Source organism: Ambystoma mexicanum, chromosome 4p, assembly GCF_040938575.1.
Source record: "Ambystoma mexicanum isolate Mex_15411 chromosome 4p, UKY_AmexF1_1, whole genome shotgun sequence".
NCBI classification, from domain to species: domain Eukaryota; kingdom Metazoa; phylum Chordata; class Amphibia; order Caudata; family Ambystomatidae; genus Ambystoma; species Ambystoma mexicanum.
Window position 1 is genome coordinate 43,892,283 of NC_090927.1, and position 17,614 is coordinate 43,909,896.

Sequence of the window (17,614 nt, forward strand, 5' to 3'; positions counted from 1 at the left end):
CTGCTTTACGCCCTCTACAACTACAGAACAGAACCGCAAGAGTTATCCTTGGCCTCAAGCCCAGGGACTGCATCTCTCCGGCGCTGAAATCCCTTCACTGGCTCCCTGTGGCTGCAAGGATCATCAAATTCAAGACCCTCTGCATTGTCCACAAGGCTTTCTGTGGCCTGACACTGACTTACCTGCAGCGCTGCCTACCTAAATACTGTCCCTCTCGAGCCCTCTGCTCATCTACTTCCAACCTTTCGCAAGTGAGCCGGTTCTCCAAGCAGAGATTTCGAGGGAGATCCTTATTCTCAGCAAGCACCTCCCTCTGGAATAGCCTCCCTGGAACCCTCTGTCTTGAGCCTGATCTTCTTAAGTTCCGGAAACTCCAAGACCTTCCTCTTCTCCTTCTCTCTCCCTCTACCCTGCTGACCTAGCTCTCTGCTCTTTACATCTCTCCCTCCTCTTCCATACAGCTTTGCTGACTGGTCGCTTGGTGTACCTCAGAGTCTAACAGGTCCCTGGCACCCCCGCCAGTCCTCTTTGCACTTGCCTCCGGGCCCTGCACCCCATCGTCCCTCACTGCACTAGTAAATAAATCTAAGAGAGTTTCTCTCTCTCTGCACTATTCCCAGTCTCTACCGACTGGGTGCACTTGGACTCCCCCCCTACCCCCTCTCCCTTGACCGTCTTAAACGTGCACAATCCGAATGCATCTCTGCCTAAAGATCGTCTGTCTGTGCATCTCTGCCTGAAGATCATCTGTCTGTGCATCTCTGCCTGAAGATCGTCTCTCTGCCTGAAGATCGTCTGTCTGTGCATCTCTGCCTGAAGGTCGTCTGTCTGTGCATCTCTGCCTGAAGATCATCTGTCTGTGCATCTCTGCCTGAAGATCGTCTCTCTGCCTGAAGATCGTCTGTCTGTGCATCTCTGCCTGAAGATCGTCTGTCTGTGCATTTCTGCCTGAAGATCATCTGTCTGTGCATCTCTGCCTGAAGATCGTCTCTCTGCCTGAAGATCGTCTGTGTGTGCATCTCTGCCTGAAGATCGTCTGTCTGTGCATCTCTGCCTGAAGATCGTCTCTCTGCCTGAAGATCGTCTGTCTGTGCATCTATGCCTGAAGATCATCTGTCTGTGCATCTCTGCCTGAAGATCGTCTCTCTGCCTGAAGATCGTCTGTCTGTGCATCTCTGCCTGAAGATCGTCTGTCTGTGCATCTCTGCCTGAAGATCGTCTCTCTGCCTGAAGATCGTCTGTCTGTGCATCTATGCCTGAAGATCATCTGTCTGTGCATCTCTGCCTGAAGATCGTCTCTCTGCCTGAAGATCGTCTGTCTGTGCATCTCTGCCTGAAGATCGTCTGTCTGTGCATCTCTGCCTGAAGATCGTCTCTCTGCCTGAAGATCGTCTGTCTGTGCATCTCTGCCTGAAGATCGTCTCTGTGCCTGAAGATCGTCTGTCTGTGCATCTATGCCTGAAGATCATCTGTCTGTGCATCTCTGCCTGAAGATCGTCTCTCTGCCTGAAGATCGTCTGTCTGTGCATCTCTGCCTGAAGATCGTCTGTCTGTGCATCTCTGCCTGAAGATCGTCTCTCTGCCTGAAGATCGTCTGTCTGTGCATCTCTGCCTGAAGATCGTCTCTCTGCCTGAAGATCGTCTGTCTGTGCATCTATGCCTGAAGATCATCTGTCTGTGCATCTCTGCCTGAAGATCGTCTCTCTGCCTGAAGATCGTCTGTCTGTGCATCTCTGCCTGAAGATCGTCTGTCTGTGCATCTCTGCCTGAAGATCGTCTGTCTGTGCATCTCTGCCTGAAGATCGTCTCTCTGCCTGAAGATCGTCTGTCTGTGCATCTCTGCCTGAAGATCGTCTGTCTGTGCATCTCTGCCTGAAGATCGTCTCTCTGCCTGAAGATCATCTGTCTGTGCATCTCTGCCTGAAGATAGTCTCTCTGCCTGAAGATCATCTGTCTGTGCATCTCTGCCTGAAGATCGTCTCTCTGCCTGAAGATCGTCTGTCTGTGCATCTCTGCCTGAAGATCGTCTCTCTGCCTGAAGATCATCTGTCTGTGCATCTCTGCCTGAAGATCGTCTCTCTGCCTGAAGATCATCTGTCTGTGCATCTCTGCCTGAAGATCGTCTCTCTGCCTGAAGAGCGTCTGTCTGTGCATTTCTGCCTGAAGATCGTCTGTCTGTGCATCTCTGCCTGAAGATCGTCTCTCTGCCTGAAGATCGTCTCTCTGCCTGAAGATCATCTGTCTGTGTATCTCTGCCTGAAGATCGTCTCTCTGCCTGAAGATCGTCTGTCTGTGCATCTATGCCTGAAGATCATCTGTCTGTGCATCTCTGCCTGAAGATCGTATCTCTGCCTGAAGATCCTCTGTCTGTGCATCTCTGCCTGAAGATCGTCTGTCTGTGCATCTCTGCCTGAAGATCGTCTGTCTGTGCATCTCTGCCTGAAGATCGTCTCTCTGCCTGAAGATCGTCTGTCTGTGCATCTCTGCCTGAAGATCGTCTGTCTGTGCATCTCTGCCTGAAGATCGTCTCTCTGCCTGAAGATCATCTGTCTGTGCATCTCTGCCTGAAGATAGTCTGTCTGTGCATCTCTGCCTGAAGATCGTCTCTCTGCCTGAAGATCATCTGTCTGTACATCTCTGCCTGAAGATCGTCTCTCTGCCTGAAGATCGTCTGTCTGTGCATCTCTGCCTGAAGATCGTCTGTCTGTGCATCTCTGCCTGAAGATTGTCTCTCTGCCTGAAGATCGTCTGTCTGTGCATCTCTGCCTGAAGGTAGTCTGTCTCTGCATCTCTGCCTGAAGATCATCTGTCTGTGCATCTCTGCCTGAAGATCGTCTCTCTGCCTGAAGATCGTCTGTCTGTGCATCTCTGCCTGAAGATCGTCTGTCTGTGCATCTCTGCCTGAAGATCGTCTCTCTGCCTGAAGATCGTCTGTCTGTGCATTTCTGCCTGAAGATCGTCTCTCTGTGCATCTCTGCCTGAAGATCGTCTCTCTGCCTGAAGATCATCTGTCTGTGCATCTCTGCCTGAAGATCGTCTGTCTGTGCATCTCTGCCTGAAGATCATCTGTCTGTGCATCTCTGCCTGAAGATCGTCTGTCTGTGCATCTCTGCCTGAAGATCGTCTGTCTGTGCATCTCTGCCTGAAGATCATCTGTCTGTGCATCTCTGCCTGAAGATCGTCTCTCTGCCTGAAGATCGTCTATCTGTGCATCTCTGCCTGAAGATCGTCTGTCTGTGCATCTCTGCCTGAAGATCGTCTCTCTGCCTGAAGATCGTCTGTCTGTGCATCTCTGCCTGAAGATCATCTGTCTGTGCATCTCTGCCTGAAGATCGTCTCTCTGCCTGAAGATCGTCTGTCTGTGCATCTCTGCCTGAAGGTCGTCTGTCTGTGCATCTCTGCCTGAAGATCATCTGTCTGTGCATCTCTGCCTGAAGATCGTCTCTCTGCCTGAAGATCGTCTGTCTGTGCATCTCTGCCTGAAGATCGTCTGTCTGTGCATCTCTGCCTGAAGATCATCTGTCTGTGAATCTCTGCCTGAAGATCGTCTCTCTGCCTGAAGATCGTCTGTCTGTGCATCTCTGCCTGAAGATCGTCTGTCTGTGCATCTCTGCCTGAAGATCGTCTCTCTGCCTGAAGATCGTCTGTCTGTGCATCTCTGCCTGAAGATCGTCTCTCTGTGCATCTCTGCCTGAAGATCGTCTCTCTGCCTGAAGATCGTCTGTCTGTGCATCTCTGCCTGAAGATCGTCTGTCTGTGCATCTATGCCTGAAGATCATCTGTCTGTGCATCTCTGCCTGAAGATCGTCTCTCTGCCTGAAGATCATCTGTCTGTGCATCTCTGCCTGAAGATCGTCTGTCTGTGCATCTCTGCCTGAAGATCGTCTCTCTGCCTGAAGATCGTCTGTCTGTGCATCTCTGCCTGAAGATCGTCTGTCTGTGCATCTCTGCCTGAAGATCGTCTCTCTGTGCATCTCTGCCTGAAGATCGTCTCTCTGCCTGAAGATCATCTGTCTGTGCATCTCTGCCTGAAGATCATCTGTCTGTGCATCTCTGCCTGAAGATCATCTGTCTGTGCATCTCTGCCTGAAGATCGTCTGTCTGTGCATCTCTGCCTGAAGATCGTCTGTCTGTGCATCTCTGCCTGAAGATCATCTGTCTGTGCATCTCTGCCTGAAGATCGTCTCTCTGCCTGAAGATCGTCTGTCTGTGCATTTCTGCCTGAAGATCGTCTCTCTGTGCATCTCTGCCTGAAGATCGTCTCTCTGCCTGAAGATCATCTGTCTGTGCATCTCTGCCTGAAGATCATCTGTCTGTGCATCTCTGCCTGAAGATCATCTGTCTGTGCATCTCTGCCTGAAGATCGTCTGTCTGTGCATCTCTGCCTGAAGATCGTCTGTCTGTGCATCTCTGCCTGAAGATCATCTGTCTGTGCATCTCTGCCTGAAGATCGTCTCTCTGCCTGAAGATCGTCTATCTGTGCATCTCTGCCTGAAGATCGTCTGTCTGTGCATCTCTGCCTGAAGATCGTCTCTCTGCCTGAAGATCGTCTGTCTGTGCATCTCTGCCTGAAGATCATCTGTCTGTGCATCTCTGCCTGAAGATCGTCTCTCTGCCTGAAGATCGTCTGTCTGTGCATCTCTGCCTGAAGGTCGTCTGTCTGTGCATCTCTGCCTGAAGATCATCTGTCTGTGCATCTCTGCCTGAAGATCGTCTCTCTGCCTGAAGATCGTCTGTCTGTGCATCTCTGCCTGAAGATCGTCTGTCTGTGCATCTCTGCCTGAAGATCATCTGTCTGTGCATCTCTGCCTGAAGATCGTCTCTCTGTCTGAAGATCGTCTGTCTGTGCATCTCTGCCTGAAGATCGTCTGTCTGTGCATCTCTGCCTGAAGATCGTCTCTCTGCCTGAAGATCGTCTGTCTGTGCATCTCTGCCTGAAGATCGTCTCTCTGTGCATCTCTGCCTGAAGATCGTCTCTCTGCCTGAAGATCGTCTGTCTGTGCATCTCTGCCTGAAGATCGTCTGTCTGTGCATCTATGCCTGAAGATCATCTGTCTGTGCATCTCTGCCTGAAGATCGTCTCTCTGCCTGAAGATCGTCTGTCTGTGCATCTCTGCCTGAGGATCGTCTGTCTGTGCATTTCTGCCTGAAGATCGTCTGTCTGTGCATCTCTGCCTGAAGATCGTCTCTCTGCCTGAAGATCATCTGTCTGTGCATCTCTGCCTGAAGATAGTCTGTCTGTGCATCTCTGCCTGAAGATCGTCTCTCTGCCTGAAGATCATCTGTCTGTGCATCTCTGCCTGAAGATAGTCTCTCTGCCTGAAGATCGTCTGTCTGTGCATTTCTGCCTGAAGATCGTCTGTCTGTGCAGCTCTGCCTGAAGATCGTCTGTCTGTGCATCTCTGCCTGAAGATCGTCTGTCTGTGCATCTCGGCCTGAAGATCGTCTGTCTGTGCATCTCTGCCTGAAGATTGTCTCTCTGCCTGAAGATCGTCTGTCTGTGCATCTCTGCCTGAAGATAGTCTGTCTCTGCATCTCTGCCTGAAGATCATCTGTCTGTGCATCTCTGCCTGAAGATCGTCTCTCTGCCTGAAGATCGTCTGTCTGTGCATCTCTGCCTGAAGATCGTCTGTCTGTGCATCTCTGCCTGAAGATCGTCTCTCTGCCTGAAGATCGTCTGTCTGTGCATTTCTGCCTGAAGATCGTCTCTCTGTGCATCTCTGCCTGAAGATCGTCTCTCTGCCTGAAGATCATCTGTCTGTGCATCTCTGCCTGAAGATTGTCTGTCTGTGCATCTCTGCCTGAAGATCATCTGTCTGTGCATCTCTGCCTGAAGATCGTCTGTCTGTGCATCTCTGCCTGAAGATTGTCTGTCTGTGCATCTCTGCCTGAAGATCGTCTCTCTGCCTGAAGATCGTCTATCTGTGCATCTCTGCCTGAAGATCGTCTGTCTGTGCATCTCTGCCTGAAGATCGTCTCTCTGCCTGAAGATCGTCTGTCTGTGCATCTCTGCCTGAAGATCATCTGTCTGTGCATCTCTGCCTGAAGATCGTCTCTCTGCCTGAAGATCGTCTGTCTGTGCATCTTTGCCTGAAGATCGTCTGTCTGTGCATCTCTGCCTGAAGATCCTCTCTCTGCCTGAAGATCATCTGTCTGTGCATCTCTGCCTGAAGCTCGTCTCTCTGCCTGAAGATCTTCTGTCTGTGCATCTCTGCCTGAAGATTGTCTGTCTGTGCATCTCTGCCTGAAGATCGTCTGTCTGTGCATCTCTGCCTGAAGATCATCTGTCTGTGCATCTCTGCCTGAAGATCGTCTCTCTGCCTGAAGATCGTCTGTCTGTGCATCTTTGCCTGAAGATCGTCTGTCTGTGCATCTCTGCCTGAAGATCCTCTCTCTGCCTGAAGATCATCTGTCTGTGCATCTCTGCCTGAAGATCGTCTGTCTGTGCATCTCTGCCTGAAGATCTCTGCCTGAAGATCATCTGTCTGTGCATCGCTGCCTGAAGATCATCTGTCTGTGCATCTCTGCCTGAAGATCGTCTGTCTGTGCATCTCTGCCTGAAGATCGTCTGTCTGTGCATCTCTGCCCGAAGATCGTCTGTCTGTGCATCTCTGCCTGAAGATTGTCTGTCTGTGCATCTCTGACTGAAGATCGTCTCTCTGCCTGAAGATCGTCTGTCTGTGCATCTCTGCCTGAAGATCGTCTGTCTGTGCATCTCTGCCTGAAGATCGTCTCTCTGTGCATCTCTGCCTGAAGATCGTCTCTCTGCCTGAAGATCATCTGTCTGTGCATCTCTGCCTGAAGATCATCTGTCTGTGCATCTCTGCCTGAAGATCATCTGTCTGTGCATCTCTGCCTGAAGATCGTCTGTCTGTGCATCTCTGCCTGAAGATCGTCTGTCTGTGCATCTCTGCCTGAAGATCATCTGTCTGTGCATCTCTGCCTGAAGATCGTCTCTCTGCCTGAAGATCGTCTGTCTGTGCATTTCTGCCTGAAGATCGTCTCTCTGTGCATCTCTGCCTGAAGATCGTCTCTCTGCCTGAAGATCATCTGTCTGTGCATCTCTGCCTGAAGATCATCTGTCTGTGCATCTCTGCCTGAAGATCATCTGTCTGTGCATCTCTGCCTGAAGATCGTCTGTCTGTGCATCTCTGCCTGAAGATCGTCTGTCTGTGCATCTCTGCCTGAAGATCATCTGTCTGTGCATCTCTGCCTGAAGATCGTCTCTCTGCCTGAAGATCGTCTATCTGTGCATCTCTGCCTGAAGATCGTCTGTCTGTGCATCTCTGCCTGAAGATCGTCTCTCTGCCTGAAGATCGTCTGTCTGTGCATCTCTGCCTGAAGATCATCTGTCTGTGCATCTCTGCCTGAAGATCGTCTCTCTGCCTGAAGATCGTCTGTCTGTGCATCTCTGCCTGAAGGTCGTCTGTCTGTGCATCTCTGCCTGAAGATCATCTGTCTGTGCATCTCTGCCTGAAGATCGTCTCTCTGCCTGAAGATCGTCTGTCTGTGCATCTCTGCCTGAAGATCGTCTGTCTGTGCATCTCTGCCTGAAGATCATCTGTCTGTGCATCTCTGCCTGAAGATCGTCTCTCTGTCTGAAGATCGTCTGTCTGTGCATCTCTGCCTGAAGATCGTCTGTCTGTGCATCTCTGCCTGAAGATCGTCTCTCTGCCTGAAGATCGTCTGTCTGTGCATCTCTGCCTGAAGATCGTCTCTCTGTGCATCTCTGCCTGAAGATCGTCTCTCTGCCTGAAGATCGTCTGTCTGTGCATCTCTGCCTGAAGATCGTCTGTCTGTGCATCTATGCCTGAAGATCATCTGTCTGTGCATCTCTGCCTGAAGATCGTCTCTCTGCCTGAAGATCGTCTGTCTGTGCATCTCTGCCTGAAGATCGTCTGTCTGTGCATTTCTGCCTGAAGATCGTCTGTCTGTGCATCTCTGCCTGAAGATCGTCTCTCTGCCTGAAGATCATCTGTCTGTGCATCTCTGCCTGAAGATAGTCTGTCTGTGCATCTCTGCCTGAAGATCGTCTCTCTGCCTGAAGATCATCTGTCTGTGCATCTCTGCCTGAAGATAGTCTCTCTGCCTGAAGATCGTCTGTCTGTGCATTTCTGCCTGAAGATCGTCTGTCTGTGCAGCTCTGCCTGAAGATCGTCTGTCTGTGCATCTCTGCCTGAAGATCGTCTGTCTGTGCATCTCTGCCTGAAGATCGTCTGTCTGTGCATCTCTGCCTGAAGATTGTCTCTCTGCCTGAAGATCGTCTGTCTGTGCATCTCTGCCTGAAGATAGTCTGTCTCTGCATCTCTGCCTGAAGATCATCTGTCTGTGCATCTCTGCCTGAAGATCGTCTCTCTGCCTGAAGATCGTCTGTCTGTGCATCTCTGCCTGAAGATCGTCTGTCTGTGCATCTCTGCCTGAAGATCGTCTCTCTGCCTGAAGATCGTCTGTCTGTGCATTTCTGCCTGAAGATCGTCTCTCTGTGCATCTCTGCCTGAAGATCGTCTCTCTGCCTGAAGATCATCTGTCTGTGCATCTCTGCCTGAAGATTGTCTGTCTGTGCATCTCTGCCTGAAGATCATCTGTCTGTGCATCTCTGCCTGAAGATCGTCTGTCTGTGCATCTCTGCCTGAAGATTGTCTGTCTGTGCATCTCTGCCTGAAGATCGTCTCTCTGCCTGAAGATCGTCTATCTGTGCATCTCTGCCTGAAGATCGTCTGTCTGTGCATCTCTGCCTGAAGATCGTCTCTCTGCCTGAAGATCGTCTGTCTGTGCATCTCTGCCTGAAGATCATCTGTCTGTGCATCTCTGCCTGAAGATCGTCTCTCTGCCTGAAGATCGTCTGTCTGTGCATCTTTGCCTGAAGATCGTCTGTCTGTGCATCTCTGCCTGAAGATCCTCTCTCTGCCTGAAGATCATCTGTCTGTGCATCTCTGCCTGAAGCTCGTCTCTCTGCCTGAAGATCTTCTGTCTGTGCATCTCTGCCTGAAGATTGTCTGTCTGTGCATCTCTGCCTGAAGATCGTCTGTCTGTGCATCTCTGCCTGAAGATCATCTGTCTGTGCATCTCTGCCTGAAGATCGTCTCTCTGCCTGAAGATCGTCTGTCTGTGCATCTTTGCCTGAAGATCGTCTGTCTGTGCATCTCTGCCTGAAGATCCTCTCTCTGCCTGAAGATCATCTGTCTGTGCATCTCTGCCTGAAGATCGTCTGTCTGTGCATCTCTGCCTGAAGATCTCTGCCTGAAGATCATCTGTCTGTGCATCGCTGCCTGAAGATCATCTGTCTGTGCATCTCTGCCTGAAGATCGTCTGTCTGTGCATCTCTGCCTGAAGATCGTCTGTCTGTGCATCTCTGCCCGAAGATCGTCTGTCTGTGCATCTCTGCCTGAAGATTGTCTGTCTGTGCATCTCTGACTGAAGATCGTCTGTCTGTTCTCTCTTGTCTTCAAACCCAAGATGTGCAGTTGAAAGAAACGCAGAATCGCCATCAGGCCTGCTTGCTGTATCTGAACTGTTAAATGTATTGTCTTCACTTACTCTGCCTGTGCAGGCCGTTATCGTCTCAGAATTTCAAAGGCTCTGAGCAACTGTTTGTTTTTCCCCCCCATGTTCCCACCATCCGGGAGTGCTTTGAAACACTGCCTGTGTATACACGCTTTATAAATTAACAATACCATACCATACTACACATGGGGAGAAGGGCTTCTGGTGAGGGGCATACATGAATGTCCATGGCCATACTAATCCATATGGCTAATCCCACCCGCTCCTGCCCTTCTCCGCCCAAAAGTGCTCTGCATGGGAACTCTTTGGGCTGGCTCTTCGGTGCCGGCGGCTGCCATGTTGTACGTGCTGTGCATATGAGGCAGGCTGCCTGAAAGTACATTAGAGCACAGGGCAGGCATGCCCAATGGGCCCCGCTCCTCCTGTGTCTCCTCCCCCTCTTGTGACTGTGTGCCCCAGTTCCCTGGGTGCCCCTGAGTGGTGGCGTGTGCCCGGGGAAGGAAAGTGTGCATGGAGCCGTGGCCCAGACACATGGCCATGGACATAGACGCTGCCCATGGCTCTGATGCTGGAGAAGGCATGGTGGGGCCTGGCGCAGAACATTATACGAAATGTGGGCCCACAGCCTGGCATGTCTCACTGGGCTTCCTTTTGTCGAGTGCTCCAGAAACAATAGAACAGCGAGCCATCTGTGGGTGACGGATCAGCCTGTTGTGTTAATGTGTGAGCAGCCTGCTCGCTTATTCCGCCCCTATTAGCAGAGTAGCCCGGTTTCCATTCAGGAGCAGGCTGTTGGGGGTTCGTCCATGCCCCCATGCGGTCCCGTAGCCCCCAACTAACAAGGACGACACCTCACACAGGTCCTTGCTGTTCGGGCTTCCCGGCCGCTCTACGCGGCCGGGAAACGCCCCGTTTATTTGTGCTGCACGCGGCGGCGTGCAACGTCACGCCCCCACGCGCGTGCCCATCATCGGGCAGCGCCACACTCCTCCTTTTTCCAGGAGAAACAAACAAACACACACTACAACTATGCACTGCACACGATACACCATAACAGTAACATTCTAACATTCCCCGTTGTCGGAAACACCCCTTTATTACCAGCCACCCGGGTCCCCTTACTTCAACAGTGATTACCACTACAGTAGTCGGCCAAATGTCCAAGTACGTAATCGGTGAGGCGAGCAGGTTTCCCTCGCCCAGCCCTCTGGGGGTATCTCCAAGGGGGACAGCTGTCCCGCACAGATCATAAAAGATGCTGCAAGGGATCTCTCCCCATTCATTACAAAATCAATAAACCTGTCATTCTCTGATAACTCGGTACCCAGCAATCTGAAACAATCCTGGGTCCTACCACTACTAAAAAAAACTACCCTCGACCCAGATATACCCACGAATTACAGACCCATCACCACTGTCCCATTCTTACTAAAAATTCTTGATAGAGTGGCCTATCTACAAATCCAGGATTACCTCGAGACTAACCATTTACTAGGAATTCGCCAGTCCGGCTTTCGTCCACTACACGGGACAGAAACGGCCCTGGTTGATCTCAAGTGCCAGATAGACGACCTCAAAGATAAAGGTAAAGCTGGCATCCTTCTTCTTCTTGACCTATCCGCTGCGTTTGATCTGGTTGATCACAAAATCCTGTGCAACCATCTGTCATCGGCAGTACACTTCTCCCACTCTGCAATTTCATGGATCCAATCCTTCCTGGACAATAGGACCATGCGGGTCTTCTCACCCCTCGCAGCTGCCGACCCTATCCCTATTACTTGTGGTGTCCCACAAGGATCTTGTGTATCACCTACTTTGTATAACATTTTTACAAAGCCCCTATTCGACAAGTTGGACCATCTGGGCGTCACCTACACCAACTACGCAGATGACACCCAGATACTCCTCACCTTATCCGGCAAATATAATTCGGACGCCATTTGGATCAATGAAGTCTTCTCCATCATTCAGGCATGGATGGCCACACATGGCCTCTGCCTGAATGATGACAAGACTGAACTGCTCCTTGTCGGCTCACCCAACACCATTCGGAAACTTAGTCCCAGCTACACTAGCTTTACCATTGACGGCAACACCATCCCTATCGCCAAGAGTGTAAAAACCCTTGGTTTTTACCTCGACACGAATACTAATCTAGCCAAACAAATTAATATGACTGCCTCAGCCACGGCCTACACGGGCAAACTAATCAGGGCCTGTAGACCGCTGATTTCCCCTAACAACTGCCTCACCTTAGCCAGAGCACTTATACAATCTAAACTAGATTACTGCAATAGTCTCTATGTAGGTTCCAACAAAATGGTAATTAATAAATTGCAAGTTCTACAAAATAATGCACTCCGTGCCGCCCTGAATATTCCCAGAAGAGAACATATTTCGGATACCAGAATTGCATGCAAATGGCTCTCCATCCAACAAAAAATAGATCTAAAAACCATCGTCCTCACCTATAAAGCACTCAACGGCCTTGCCCCTCCCTATCTCACTAACAAATTTACACTAAGACAGAACACTAGAACCACTAGATCCTCTAATACACTACAACTGACTGTGCCCAAATTCTCCCTCAAAAGAGCTGGTGGTTCCAGCTTCCCAGCTCTGGCTTCACAACTTTGGAATACCATTCCACTGGATATCAAATCTACACCCACTTTCCAGCCTTTCAGAACTAAGGTCATCACCTGGTTACTCAGCAATTAACCTACCATGATTGAATGCATACCCTCTGCAAGAATGTATTTTGCACTATGTCAGAATATTATTGTCTATGCACTAATTGCTATCTTGTCAAGTATACCTTTGCTTCATCACTGTACAATTGTGCCCTACCTTGCCTGTAACTCGAAGCTTAAGCGCCCATATACCCTTGGGTCAGGTGCGCTATACAAATTAATAAACAAACAAACAAACAAACCTCCGGCACGGGTGATCTGTCCACAGGTGTTGGTCTGGCTGGAGACTCAGGCAGGCCCGGTGTTTCATCAGGGTCCTCTGGGAGCTCACCGGGGTCTGGCTCAGGAGGCGGGTCAGTTCTTGAGTCCCGTAGCTTCTTGAAGAAGCTGACATTTCGAGTGACCACAGACCGGCCGTCCGATGCAGTTATCATGGACCCTTTTACCGCGACAACGTCCAGCGGCTCTGGCTCATAGGGCAGAGAGAGCTTTCCATGTGGATGTCGGTTGCGAATGAGGACCTCGTCCCCTGGTTCCAGTCGTTGTGGGCGAAGCCCTCTCCGGGCATTCTCCGGCTCGATCCATGCTTTCCGGTCAGCCTCGACCTGCCTATCATCGATCACGCCCGGCTCCTTCTCCCCCACTTCGGGTAGCAGTCCACGCGGGCAACGCCTAACCAGGGCCTCTGCCGGGGCCACTCCCGTGAATGCGTGGGGCGTGGTGCGATAGACCCTCAGAAATTGGTACAACGCTCGCTGCAATGGCTGTCCCTGCACCTGGGCAATTCTAAACTTGTTGAGGGTCCTCATGAGCCATTCAGCTTCTCCATTGGCCCTTGGCCACAGGGGAGTGATTTTCCTGTGCACCACCCCATAGCTCTCCAACAGCTCCGAAAAACGTTTGCTCTGGAATGGTGAGCCATTGTCCGAGCACAGCGTCTGAGGGAACCCATGGGCCGAAGTCCGCATGGACGACCTCCCATGGTCGCTTCCCGCGAGGCATCGCCTCTATCTCCGGCTCTCGCTGTAGTGGAGAAGCCGCCTGGCACCACACACAGGCCGCCACGAAATCATCCACCTTGCGCTCGAGTTCCAGAAACCACACCTTCAGCCGTAGGCGGGCCTTGGTCTTGGCGGCACCCTGATGACCACGATGGGCCAGCGCGATCACGTTGCCCACCTTCGACTGGGGCACCACAATTCCGGTCACCCCTGAGCAGGAGCCCGGAGGTTGAAAATGACAGCTCTTCCCGGACTTTCCACAGCTGCTCCAGCACAGTCCTGGCCTCCTGCGTGCGCCCTGCCAGGGCCTCCAGCACCGACTTCCAAGAGCCGTGCTGCATAGACTGCTTCAGGATGTTAAAACACTCATCCTCGGTTGCCGCCACCTCCAGCTCTTGGAGAGGCATGGCATTCGGTGTCGCCGCCTCCACTACCACCCGGACATGTTCTTCGGCCTCCTCAGTGCACGTGTCCGGGTCTCCTCCGCCGGGTGCCCCCGGGTGTCTGGAGAGGTAATCGGCCGCGTTGTTCGCCCCAGGCCGATAGACTAGAGTGACCCCATACTCCAGCAAGGCGAGCATCCATCTTTCAATCCGCGCGGGTGGCTTGGAAGATGACCCCGCCAGGATGGGCAGCAACGGTTTGTGGTCCGTCACGACCGTCACTGGGCGTCCAAGGACATAGAGTCGGAAGTGCCGGCATCCTCAGAGCACCGCCAGTGCCTCCCGCTCGATTTGCGAGTACCGTTGTTCTGCCTCTGACAGGGCCTTGCTGGCGTAGGCCACCGGGCGGACACCCCCATCTGGGTCTACCTGGGTCAGGACGGCGCCCAGTCCGAACGGGCTGGCGTCAACAATGATCTCCGATGGTAACATGGGATCGAAGAAGGACATGGTGTCCTCGGCTGCCAGGGCGCCTTTGATATCGTCAAACGCGGTCTGTTCCAGTGGGCCCCAGTTCCAGATCGTGTCCTTTCTCGTTAGTGCCCTGAGCAGTTCCGACCTGGAGGAAAGATTCTTGATAAACCGTCCACAGTACGAAACCATGCCCAGAAAGCTCCGTACCTCAGACAAAGACTCCGGAGGCTGCGCCTTCTTTATGTCCTGCACCTTCCTGGGATCGGGAGACACTCCCCCCTCCTTGAACACAAAACCAAAGAACTCTATGGATGGTCGGAGGAATTCACACTTCTCCTTTTGCAGGGTGAGGCCCAAGGACTGCAGTCTCTCAAATGTCTTTGCCAGACGCCGTAGATGGTCGACCTCCGTTCTCGCGAACACCAAGATGTCGTAGCTAATATTCAGAACACCCTCCAAGTCCGCTAGGGCACCCCGGATTATGTTCTGGAATTCCTCGGCCGCCGAGGAGACACCAAAACTATGCCTCTTGTAACGGTAGAGCCCCCGATGTGTGGTGAAGGTGGTGATGTATCTCGACTCGGGGTGGAGGACAACCTGATGATACCCCGCCCTGAGGTCCAGTTTCGAGAAGAAACAAGCACCATGTACCTCTGCAATGATGTCGTCTATCGTCGGGGTGAGGTGTCTTTCTCTCCTGATGGCCTTGTTTGCGAACCTCATGTCAACGCAGATCCTGACAGCGTCGGGCTGCTTGGGTTTTCGTGCCACTACTATGGGGGACACCCAGGGGGTGGGGCCCTCCACCTTCTCTATTATGTCCAGATCCACCAGGCTATCCAGCTCTTTGTCCACCTGTTCTCGAAGGTGAAACAGCACCCGCCGATGCTTCAGGGTAATGGGCTGCACCGAGTCGTCAATGTGTAGTCTCACAGGTTCCCCCACTTCTGTCCGATTCCCTTGAACAGTGCTGCATATTTCTCTAACAGGTTATTTATGTCCTGCAAGTAGACAGAATATGCAAAGGTGACAATACCAAGGGCCTCAGCTGCAGCACAGCTCAGCAACGTGTTGGTGGTCACAGGTGTTACATAGAACTGTGCTTTAATTTGAAAGCCATCATGCGCCACCTTGGCCACAAACGCACCGTCCAGGGGAATGGGTTGATGACCACCAAAAGCGAAGATGCGGGCCCTTGGTGCCGCCAACTTGGGGGGTCGGTCCATAACATCATAATGTCCCCGTGCCATTACATTGACGGATGCCCCAGTGTCCACGAGGACCGGAACGGGAGATTGATTCACCTCGATTACACACCTGGGCTGTCTCCTGTTCTTACTCTTCAGGACCCCCACACTCGAGACAAAAAACACATTTTCTTCCTCGTCCTCCTCCACTTCCTCCACCTGGGCGCCCTCCTCGCTCTGATCCACCTGAGCGACATTGGGCGGCCGACCCTGGCGGGTGAAACTTGCCCGCCCTGGGCCTCTCGGTACCAGGACAGGCGTGGCTGCCTTGCATACCCTGGAAAAATGGTCTGGCAAGCCACACCGCCCACATGTCTTTCTGGCCGCCGGGCATTCTGCTGGGTGGGGCAGGTCATATCCACACTTTATGCATATTTCCCCTGCCCTTCCGGCCCTCTCTCGGGGAGCACCTCCAGGCCTTCTGACACCCCTGCCGCCGTGCCACATCGCACATACCTCCTCAGTCTTGATGGGGCGCGACCCTGCCTCCATCTTGGTTGCTCTCGCCTCTGACACCTCATGGCACCTCCCCAATTCAAGGATGCGCTGCAGCGTGATGCCTGGTTCTCGTAGCACCTGGCGCCTGAGTTTGCCTGATGAGCACGCCTGGATGAGCATTGTCCTAATCATGTCCTCTGCATCCCCCCAGGCGCAGGCTAAGGAGAGACGCCTCAGGCGGCCATAGAATGAGTCCAGAGATTCATCGTCCTTCTGCTTGGCCGATAGCATCACAAAACGCTCATAGTCCGTGTTTGCAAGAGGCAAGAAGTAAGCCTGCAGGGCAGTCTTCGCCTGACCATATGATCCATCCCCAGGCGGCAGCGATTCAAAAATCTCTTGCACGGACGGTCCTGCCGAATACAGCATGGTTGCCAGCCTGGTGTCATCATCCACCACCTGGGCCGCTCGAAAGTACATGTCCAGACGGTCCACCCACCTTCTCCATCTGGGCCCTAGGCTAGATGGTGGGCCCGACACACCAAACTCAGGGATGAGCTGCAGAGCCGCCTCGGTGCGCACCTGGGCCATGACCGGAAGGGTTTGTGGAGCAACGGGCCCCGCCGCTGGCTGTACCAAAGGTGGAAGCCCTTGAGGAGCCGCCTGAACAAGTGGAGGTTGCTGCACAAGCTGCCCCTGAGGTGGCGCACGTGGTGGGGGTGGAGGAGGCCGCTGAACTGCCGTTGCGCCACCTTGGTCCTCAGTGTCACTCATGAGTCTGAGCGCACAGGGACCCCGGCATAGAACACCGGGGCCGCAACTCAAACTCCATAGTCACTGCAGCACCTTGTGATGATGAAGAGGGTGAAATCAGCATGGCCACCCACCTGCTGATGAAGATGCACCACCTTGATGATGAAGGGGATGAAACAAAGTGTGTCCATCAGCCTGATGATGAAAGAGATGAGGATAAACTGTTCAGCCTTCAAATGTTCCAAAAATTAGAAGAGGAAAAAGTGTGATGGTCATATAGATCCTAGGCCAAAAGCCTTATTCCTTGCTTCCACTCGACGTAGTAAACCCAAAGAAAAACCAAAATTGAAGATAGGCACATATTCCTGCAGGTATGCCTTCCTGCTGTCAGGGGTTCCAAAAATTAAGCTTGGGGCCGCTTCCGAGCCGAAACCGGAGCCTCGTGAAGTCCCACAGCTTGTGTTCCAAAATGGCCGCCAGCCGCGTGGGTAACGCACTACCCGCGGCAAAGAAACGAAGTGTTGCATCCACCTTGTTTCGGTGACAAAAATTGTATTAATATTCACCGCCGGGTCCGGGCATCGTTTCCCCCACTTGTCACCACTGTTGGGGGTTCGTCCATGCCCCCATGCGGTCCCGTAGCCCCCAACTAACAAGGATGACACCTCACACAGGTCCTTGCTGTTCGGACTTCCCGGTCGCTCTGCGCGGCCGGGAAACGCCCTGTTTATTTGTGGTGCACGCAGCGGCGTGCAACGTCACGCCGCCGCGTGCGTGCCCGTCATCGGGCAGCGCCACACAGGCTAGCAGAGGGGTTCGTGCTATAGAAACTGAGAGGAGAGTAGCGCTGAAAATCCTTGTGTTGGGCCTACTTCATTATTACTGGCAATATGATCCTCACCAGGCACACAGAGGAGGCGCTTCACCAGCAGTAACAGCCTTCCTCACTCAAGGTGGGAGCACGTGAGGAGAGGGTTTAGGTATTCTACCCCCATCAGAGTATCGGCAGAGGGAATCACCAGGAGAGGAGCGGGGCTTCCCTATAACCACTCCCCGTGGCCATGGTGACCTAACACACCTCCTGGGCTGGCTGCATTGTGTGTGAAAGGATAGAGAGAGTG